The sequence below is a fragment of the Eutrema salsugineum genome, unplaced genomic scaffold (genome assembly GCF_000478725.1).
Source record: "Eutrema salsugineum unplaced genomic scaffold, Eutsalg1_0 scaffold_15, whole genome shotgun sequence".
NCBI classification, from domain to species: domain Eukaryota; kingdom Viridiplantae; phylum Streptophyta; class Magnoliopsida; order Brassicales; family Brassicaceae; genus Eutrema; species Eutrema salsugineum.
In genome coordinates, this window is record NW_006256867.1 from 3,247,302 (window position 1) to 3,256,957 (window position 9,656).

Sequence of the window (9,656 nt, forward strand, 5' to 3'; positions counted from 1 at the left end):
CCTAACACTTTCTGCTAAGTTTGATCCAAGGTGGCCTTTCAATTCACACACAAACATTGGCTTGAAAGAAGGTTGGGTTCAAGGTAACGGAACTGATCCATGATGTGGATTCAGCTACTTGAGCTAAGGAAAAGAGTGGTAAAAAAACAATGGTTCTAGCTCAAGTATGTATATCGGTATCCACAAGCTTTTTCAAGCAATGCATCACAAGATATTTTCAAGTCAAGTTCAAGGTTCTCACTTAATTAGAGTTGAGTTCAATTCAAACTTGCTTCTCAGATTCAAATCATTTCAGACTTTGCAAGCACAGAAAAAGATTCACAAACATATTTAGTTCAAGTTCTCAAAGTGATGTACTCTCTAGGAAACCTATCATTACTTCCTGCAAGATGCAACCTACATGCATATGCAATCTAGACTCAATCCTAAAAATGAGAATGCAACTACATGATCATTTTTTTGTGTAAATTTTTTCAGATTTTTCCATTTTTTTGGTTTTTTATATGCATTTAAATGAGACTACATGTATATGCAACTAGAATGTGACTCAAGACTCAAAGTGCAAAATAAGAAAAGAGAAAACATGATTAGTAAAGGATGAAACTCCTCCCCCACACTTAAATAACACAGCCCCTTGTGTTATAGAAGCATGAGAAAGGAGTTAAAACAAAGTAAACAAGTAAAATGCAAAATAAATGAAAATCTACATGCTATTTACAAGGTTTTGAGTGTTTACCTCAATCGCTGAGGTCTGATCCCAAGTAGTGGGATGGGTTGGAGGTGGAACATGATGGAGTTGAGTATCTAGGTGGGCTGCTCTCAGGTGAGTCTGGTTGGAAACGCTGTGGCCGGGTTCACTCAATCTTCTTTTCCTGGTGGTAGCACAAGGTCATTAGCAGCTGAGCTTTCTCCCACCTCTTCTCTTGTATCTCGTTTGGGTGAGGTGGCTGGAGCTGTGAGCTTCTTAACCTTCTTCTTAAGCTGCTTAACACAATCAACTAGCTTGCTGATTGTTTTGTCTTGCCATTTGCACCATTTCTGAAGGGTGTTAACTCTGGAATACAGCTTCCTTGTGTGATAGTCAGGCTCACCCCAAAAGTAAGGATCAAAGTGATATCTCCCTGCTCCCATCCTTCTTTCAAAATCTCTTGGCTCCTCATTCTCACAACCAGCGGTCCTAGTTGTGTCCTCCTCTTCAACTGGCTCTTTACCTTTAGAACTAGCGGTTCTCTTGCATTTGGGAATTGGAGGGTGAATGGCTGGGTTGTAGAGCTGATCTTTTAGGACAATAAAGGAGACATTGTGCCTTTCTGTGAGAGTGGTGATGGCTGGGTGTGGCAACAGAACATGAACCTTTTCATCTTGCAAGAGCTTGAAGGTGTACAAGAAGTTTTCACCATTGCTTTCTTTTAAAAACCCAACCTTGGTGAGGGTAGCTTCATCAATCAACTCAGGCCTGACCTCAACATCATCAAAGACAAAACCTCTTGCTTTCAGAATCTTTGTCACTAGCAATCCATTGTGCAACTTAGTGAACTTCTTTCTTTTACCCTCACTCCAAGCTATGTCCTTGTAAATCAGCATTTGGCGCGCTAAGAATGCACCACTAGATGGGATGTAGTGTGGGAGGCGAAACTCTCTCTTGCTCTTCAAGTGACTGATGAGAGGATGAAGACCCATACCCAATAGCTCCATGTCAGCTAGGTGCACCACTCCATCATTGTGCTTGGTAAAGAACATTTGGCAAAGCACCTTGTGAGCATAGCGGATTGCTGGGTTTCTTATCCATGAACTCTTGCATCTTCCTCCTCTGAAGCTCCAAAAGCAATTGTATCCCACAAGTCAGTGATCATGTGATCAGGGTATGTGAACTTCACTGTCTGTTCTTGTGCAGGTCTTGGATAAGCAAAGATCTCATCTAGTTCCTTGAAGCTTACATGGTGTTGTGCACCATCTATTGTGAACTCTATGTGCCCAAGACCATTGCCCTCATTAATTCTTGCATCTCTTGGGCCATATCCACAAACTTGAAGAGATGCAAGGAACTCTTGTGTAACACCCTCATGAGCCACATCTCTCATCTCAAAGAATCCACCAAACCCCATGTTGTTGAAAATGAGCTGAACCTCTTCAAGAATTCCCATCTTTCTCAGCAGCTCCATATCAGGGAACTTGGTTTGCAGCACTTTTACACCCCTGAACATAGCAAAGTAGTCATCAAAAGTTGGTTCACTGTCCTCAGAACTTGTCTTTGCTTTCTTAACCCGCTTCAATGCTGTTTCAGGATCACTCTCTGTTCCTTCTTCATCCTCAGCCACAACCACCTCTTTTTCTGCCCTGTGAACGACCTCAACCAATGCCAGCTCTTTACTAGAAGTTTTTGAAGTAGAGGCTTTTGTTTTCTTTGGTGCAGCAACCTTCTTTGTTTTCTTCTCAGCTGGATCCTTTGGCTTTCTTTGCCTTTTCTGTTTCTTGAAAACCTTATGCCCAAAAGGCAAAATCTGATCCTCTGAAGCTCCAGCTTTCTCTTTTTTGGCTTTATCCATGGCTGCTGTTCTTTTTGTCCTCCCATCTGCATTTTCTCAAAAAGCTGTAAGCACCAAAGCAAGAGAACAACAAAAATTTTCTAAAATTCACCAAGCTCATGTGTGGAACAAATCGATTTCTCTTGACAAGAATGTATTTTAAGCTGATTTAAAACTCAGTAAACTCAAAGCAATGGCAAGAAGCAATGCACACAAAGAGTTCAGCTTGAAACACAATTCTAAAAAAAAATCGATACACTTGATGAATTTCAAGAAAAATTTTCAAAAATTCCAAAAACAGGTTATTCTCAAGCAAGATCCATGAAATCCCTATCCATTCTACTTGCACAATGCTCACAAAATGATTCCAAGGTATCAAGAAGCCCATTAAAATCGATTCCATTTGTTTTTCTTTTCATGAACAGTACACTAAAGCATGGAAAATGTGAGTTTTAACAGACTAAGTACCTTGGAATCTTCAAGTTTCGAGTGAAAAACGAATGTGCAGCAAGAAACTAGACAGGATTACGAGTTCAATGCAGTTGGAATTTCTCAATTTGATGCAGGAACGAGAGAGATATGAAAGTTTAAAGTTCAAGAATGGAGAGAAAGGAGCAAACTCTCGATGAAGAAGAAGAAGAGGTGGGGAACAGCTGGCTTGGCGCGTGTGTTGACCGGTCAACGTCCGTACGGTCAACTGAAATTCAAATTTTGGTCGCACCTGGTTGACCGTGTCACGTGGCCGTGTCAACAACCCGTGTATGCTTCCTCTTTGCCGCGGTCTTGGTTTGGCCGTGTTTTCAGACCGTGGCAACCCCCGAGCAATGTCTCTTTTCCTTTCTCTTGCCACGGTCTAATGTTTTCCCCGTGGCAATCTCACCCGTGGCATCTTCATTTCCGGTCAAATCTCCTTATTCTTTGCCACGGTCAACCTTTTAGCCCATGTCTTGTAGCCCGTGTCAAACACCGAACAACAGCCATCTTGTCTCTCTTTGCCACGGCTTGCCTTCTCACCGTGGCAATCCCCTTGTGTCAAACCCAGAGCCTTGGACATTTCATCTTCATTTTGCCACGGCCTGGTGTTGAACCGTGTCTTGTAGCCGAGGCAAACCTCGAATGAATGCTTAGTCCTCTTTTCTTTTGCCACGGCCACCTTCCATCTCGTGTCATCACACCGTGGCAAAGCCCAAACCAGGTGCTCTTCCCATTCCTTTTTGCCACGGTCCCCTGTGTCCCATGTCTTTTACCCGTGGCAATCACCGAACCTTTGCATCTTCTACCACGGCCGGGTCTTTAGACCGTGACTCATTCCCCGTGGCAAAGCAAAAAGGCTTGCGACGCCTTGTTCCTGACCGTGGCCTGTACCCATGTCAAAGGCCGAGTCAAGCTTGCCTCTATTCCTTCACCTCTTTTCATCTTGCATTCACTTTCCAAGGGTTTAGACTCAAACCTATAACCTGTAGACACTTAAACAAACCCATCAAAAGATCCTAAAACATAAAAAGAAAGAAATCAAAAGATCAAAAGCATATTTACAAAGGATAAGCTTGGGGTGTCTCCCAAGAGCACTTTGTTTAAAGTCTCTAAGTTTGACTTTGGAAACCTGTTTAACAGGCTGGTGGATCAAGAAGGGGAACTGATGTAGCTTCCTCCTTCCCTTGTGAAACTAAGTAATGCTTGATTCTCTGTCCATTCACCACAAATTCTTGACCATTCTTCCCTTCTAACACAACAGCTCCATAGGGCCTCACCTCAAGAACTTTAAAGGGACCAGACCATCTAGACTTAAGCTTTCCTGGAAACAACTTAAGTCTAGAGTTGAACAGCAACACCAAATCACCATTCTTGAACTCCCTTTTCAGAATCTTTTGATCATGCAGAACCTTGGTCTTCTCCTTATAGATCTTTGAGCTCTCAAAAGCTTCAAGCCTAATCTCCTCAAGTTCATGAAGTTGCATGACCCTTTTCTCTTGAGCTGTTTTGATATCAAAGTTCAGCAACTTCACAGCCCACATAGCCTTGTATTCCAGCTCAAAAGGAAGATGGCAGCTCCTCCCATATAGCAGACTGAATGGTGATGTCCCAATTGGAGTTTTAAAGGCAGTCCTATAAGCCCACAATGCATCATCTAGCCTTTTGCTCCAATCTTTTCTGCTTGAGCTAACAGTCCTCTCAAGAATGGCTTTGATCTGTCTATTAGATACCTCAACCTGGCCACTAGTTTGGGGATGATAAGGAGTAGCTATCTTGTGTTTCACTCCATGCTTTCTCAACAATCCCTCCAGAGTCTTGTTTACAAAAGGAGATCCTCCATCAGAGATAACAATCCTTGGGACTCCAAATCTTGGGAAGATAATGCTCTTGAACAGCTTCACTACAACCTTGGAATCATTGGTAGGGGAAGCAATGGCCTCAACCCATTTGGACACATAGTCCACAGCAACAAGTATATACTGATTTCCATAGGATGAAATGAAGGGCCCCATAAAGTTAATCCCCTAGCAATCAAAGATCTCAACTTCTAGAATGGGGTTTTGAGGCATCTCACTCCTCTTTGATATGTTCCCATGCCTCTGACAAGCATCACATGCTGAAACCACCAACTGAGCATCTTTGAACATTGTAGGCCACCAAAACCCACTCTGAAGAACCTTTGCCACAGTCTTGAATGCCCCCATGTGACCTCCAAAAGCAGAACCATGACATTCTTGCAACACAGGTTGCATCTCCTCTTCAGCAAGACACCTTCTATACAGATGATCCTTGTTCAGAACATAGAGGTAGGGCTCATCCCAATGGTATCTCTGGACATCTCTGAAGAACTTCTTCCTCTTGTAAGCATCTAATTCAGGAGGCTCCACCCCACATGCAAGATAATTCACTATGTCTGCAAACCAAGGCATCCTCCTTTCTTGAATGCTCTCTACTTCCTCAAACTCCAAGTAGGAATGGAGCACCATCAGAGACTCTTCAGGCAAAGCATCATCTATGGGGACCTTTTCTTCAATCCTCAGCCTTGAGAGATGGTCTGCAGCCCCATTCTCAATGCCCTTTTTATCAAGCACTTCCATATCAAACTCTTGGAGCAATAAAATCCATCTTAACAGCCTTGGCTTGGCATCTTTCTTGGTCATCAAATACCTGAGGGCTGCATGATAAGTATATACTATGACTTTTGATCCCACCAGGTAGCTTCTGAACTTATCAAAGGCAAAAACTATTGCCAGCATTTCCTTTTCAGTTGTAGCATACTTCTCTTGTGCAGAGTCAAGTGTTCTACTGGCATAGTAGATCACATGCAGCTTCTTGTCTTTATTTTGCCCAAGCACTGCTCCAACAGCAAAATCAGATGCATCTGTCATGACCTCAAAAGGAAGGGACCAGTCTGGTGCCTGAACTATTGGTGCACTAACCAATGCCTCTTTGATCAACTTGAAGGCTTCTTCACATTCAGCATCAAAGATGAAGTCCACTTCTTTACATAACAGTCTTGTCAAGGGTCTGGCAATTCTTGAGAAGTCTTTGATAAATCTTCTGTAAAACCCTGCATGCCCAAGGAAACTCCTTATCCCTTTGACTGAAGTGGGGGTTTGCAGGTTCACCATTACTTCTATCTTTGCTCTATCAACCTCAATACCCTTCTCAGATATCTTGTGTCCAAGAACTATTCCTTCCTGCACCATGAAGTGGCACTTCTCCCAGTTCAACACCAAGTTGTGCTGCTCACATCTCTCCAAGACCTGTGACAAATTAGAGAGACAATCCGAGAAGGAGGAGCCATAGACACTAAAGTCATCCATGAACACCTCAACTTTCTCTTCAATAATGTCAGAGAAAATGTGCATCATACATCTTTGAAAAGTGGCCGGTGCATTACATAAACCGAAAGGCATTCTCCTATAAGCATAAGTGCCATAAGGGCATGTGAATGTTGTTTTCTTTTGATCCCGGGGATCTATGGGAATTTGGAAGAACCCCGAGTACCCATCGAGAAAACAAAAATAAGGATGATTAGCTAACCTTTCAAGCATTTGATCAATGAATGGTAAAGGGAAATGATCTTTTCTAGAAGCAGAATTCAATTTCCTATAGTCAATGCACATGCGATGGCCGGTTATGGTTCTTTGAGCTATGAGTTCATCCTTATCGTTTTTCACCACTGTGATCCCACCCTTCTTGGGCACAACATGAACAGGAGACACCCATCTTGAGTCAGAGATTGGGTAAATTATCCCTGCCTCAAGAAGTTTTAGTATCTCCTTCTTAACCACTTCCCTAAGGTTGGGGTTAAGTCATCGTTGATGCTCAATAGAGGACATAGATTGGTCCTCTAGGTGGATCCTGTGGGTACAAATGTCAGGAGAGATCCCTCTAATATCAGCCAAAGAATACCCTATGGCTCTCCTGAACTTTCTTATTTCATTAAGCAATGCACTCTCTTGATCCTCTAATAGGCTATCATTGATGATGACAGGATATGTGGAGTTTAAGCCCAAGAAAGCATACCTGAGCCCTGTTGGTAGAGGCTTGAGCTCAACAGGGGGTGCATCAGCCTCATTCCAATCCTGGTCCAAGCTGCTTTGGCTGGTGTCTGATCCTTTGATTGCAAAAACCTCAGAACCATTTTGTTCCAGCTCCAAAAACCTTGTCTCAGGACCCAGCTCTCTTGCATTGTCCAGATACAGCTTATACCCTTCACTTGCTTCAGCTAAGAGCCCATTGTCTCCTTGTTCTTGAGTTAGAGTGGCTTGAAGAGGATCCTCAGTGTTCAGCTCCTCAAGCAACTCATCAGCCAACTGATCCATTGTCTCCACATAGAAACATTGACCTTCAATGGTGGGTTTCTTCATCATCTCATTCACATCAAACTTGAGCTTTTCAGACCCAAGTTGAAGCTCTATTATCCCACCTCTCACATCAATAATAGCTCCTGCAGTTGCTAAGAATGGTCTGCCCAAGATAAGAGGATCTACTGGTTCCTCATCCATTTCCAGCACAACAAAATCTGTTGGAACCTCAAAACCACCAATCTTGACAGGTAGATCTTCCAACATACCAACAGGCAATCTAACTGATCTATCTGCAAGGATAAGAGAGATCCTTGCAGGTTTGAAAACTCTAAAGCCCAGCTTCTTAGCTATGGAGAATGGCATCAAGCTGACTGATGCTCCTAGATCACAAAGACATCCAGAGAATAGAAGAGGTCCAATGGCACAAGGGAGTGTGAAACTCCCTGGATCAGTTAACTTCCTTGGAATGGACTTCTTCTGAATGATAGCAATGCATTCATGACTTAGTACTACCATGCCTTGAAGCTCTTTTGTCTTGTTCAGAATGGCATCCTTCAAGAATTTCCCCATCTTTGGCATCATTAAGAATGCATCAATGAGAGGCATTGTGAGTGGTGTCTCCTTGAGTGCCTTCTCAAATACAGCTCTTGCCTTGTCCACTAGTTGCTTCTTGAATCTCCCTGGAAATGGGAGCTTGGGTTGGTATGGAGGTGGTGGCACATATTTCTTCTGTGGTTCTGGTTCCTTTGTTACCTCTTTACCTTTTTCTGTCCATGGTTTCTCAGCAACTTGATCATCCTTTAAGGCTGCCTCCCCCTCAGTTTGATCATTGTCCTCAATGATCACATTATTGTTCTCAATACCAGGCAACTCTTTTCCACTCCTCAGTGTAATTGCTTTGGCATATTCCTTGGGGTTGGGTTATGGTTTTCCAGGTAGGTGACCTTGGTTCCTTGAGCTTGATGCCTGGTTTTGCTTCAGTTCCTTGATTTCCTGTTGCATGGCTGCATTCTGGCTTGCAAAGATCTGTTGACCCTGGAGTAGTTGTTGCAGAATACCAACCATATCTGAACCCATCTGTGGCTGTTGTTGAACCGGTGGTGGCTGAAATTGTTGTTGAACAGGCGCTTGCTGTTGGAACTGTGGAGGACCAAACCCTGGTGGTGCCTTTTGCTGCTGTGTACTGAAACTAGGACCCTGAAATGATTGCTGTTGCTGACCAAATCCTTGATTCTGAGCAAACTGATTCTTTGGTTGAAAAGATCCTTGAAAGTTGTTCTTGGGAACAAAGTTCTGTAGAGCTTGAGAATTGGGATAGACCTGGTCTTGTGGGTTAGCTACATTGGTGTTCCTGTAAGAAAGGTTTGGATTGGCATTACCATACTGATATCTCTGGAACCTCTGATTTCCAATGTAGTTAAGTTCTTCTTGGGTGAGACCCTCTTCACTTATGTTCTCAAAGATTTGAGATGGTTCCTCATACTCTCCAACAAAATGCATTGGCTTGTGAGTTACCAACTTCAACTTGTCTAATTCACTTCTCAACTCCTTAACTTCTCTGGTTAGCCTCTGTTCTGAGCTTGAACCTTCAGACCTATTTGATCTGTCATAGTCTTCACCATAAGTATCATTGCTCAATGCTAAGTTCTCCACTAGCTCTAAAGCAGCATGTATCTCTTTACCCAGAAAGTTCCCATTGGAAGCAGTATCCAGCTGGTTTCTAATCTTGGGAAGAGCTCCTCTATAAAGTGTGCTGAGAAGAGAAGCCTCACTAAACCCATGATGTGGGCATTGGTTGGTGTAGCTCCTGAATCTCTCATATGCTTCACCAAAACTCTCATTGCTGTGCTGAGTGAAGCTAGAGATTTGGTTCCTCAGTTTTGCAGTTCTTGAGGTTGAGAAGAACTTAGATAGGAAGGTTTGCTTGCATTGCTCCCAGGTTTGAATGGAACCTCTTGGAAGATTCTTCTCCCATTGATGAGCTTTGTCACCAAGACTGAATGGGAATAGTCTTAGCTTAAAGCTGTCTTCTGAAACTCCATTAATCTTGGTCAGATCACACACCTTATCAAACTGATCCAAGTGTTCCAAGGGATCTTCCATTGCTAACCCATGGAACTTTGAATTCTGGACCATATTCAGCAATGATGCCTTCACTTCAAAGTTGTTGTTTTGCACAGGTGGTGCCTGAATACCAGCTCCATACTAATGAGCATTGGCCCTGTCATTCTCTCCAACATAGACTTGGGGTTGCTCATATCTTCTTTGTTGGTGTTGGAAGGGCTGGGGTTGGTGGTGCACTTGTTGTCTTTGCTGAACATTGGCCTGATGCCTCTGTTGA

General features: G+C 43.1%; 1 non-coding gene across 1 annotated transcript; it reads left to right on the top strand.

The window, feature by feature from the left end:
- The first annotated feature begins 9,089 nt into the window (after positions 1–9,089).
- Positions 9,090–9,196, top strand: LOC112088281. Its single transcript, XR_002900446.1, has one exon. It is a non-coding gene; the product is annotated as a small nucleolar RNA R71 (small nucleolar RNA).
- The last annotated feature ends 460 nt before the right edge of the window (positions 9,197–9,656 follow it).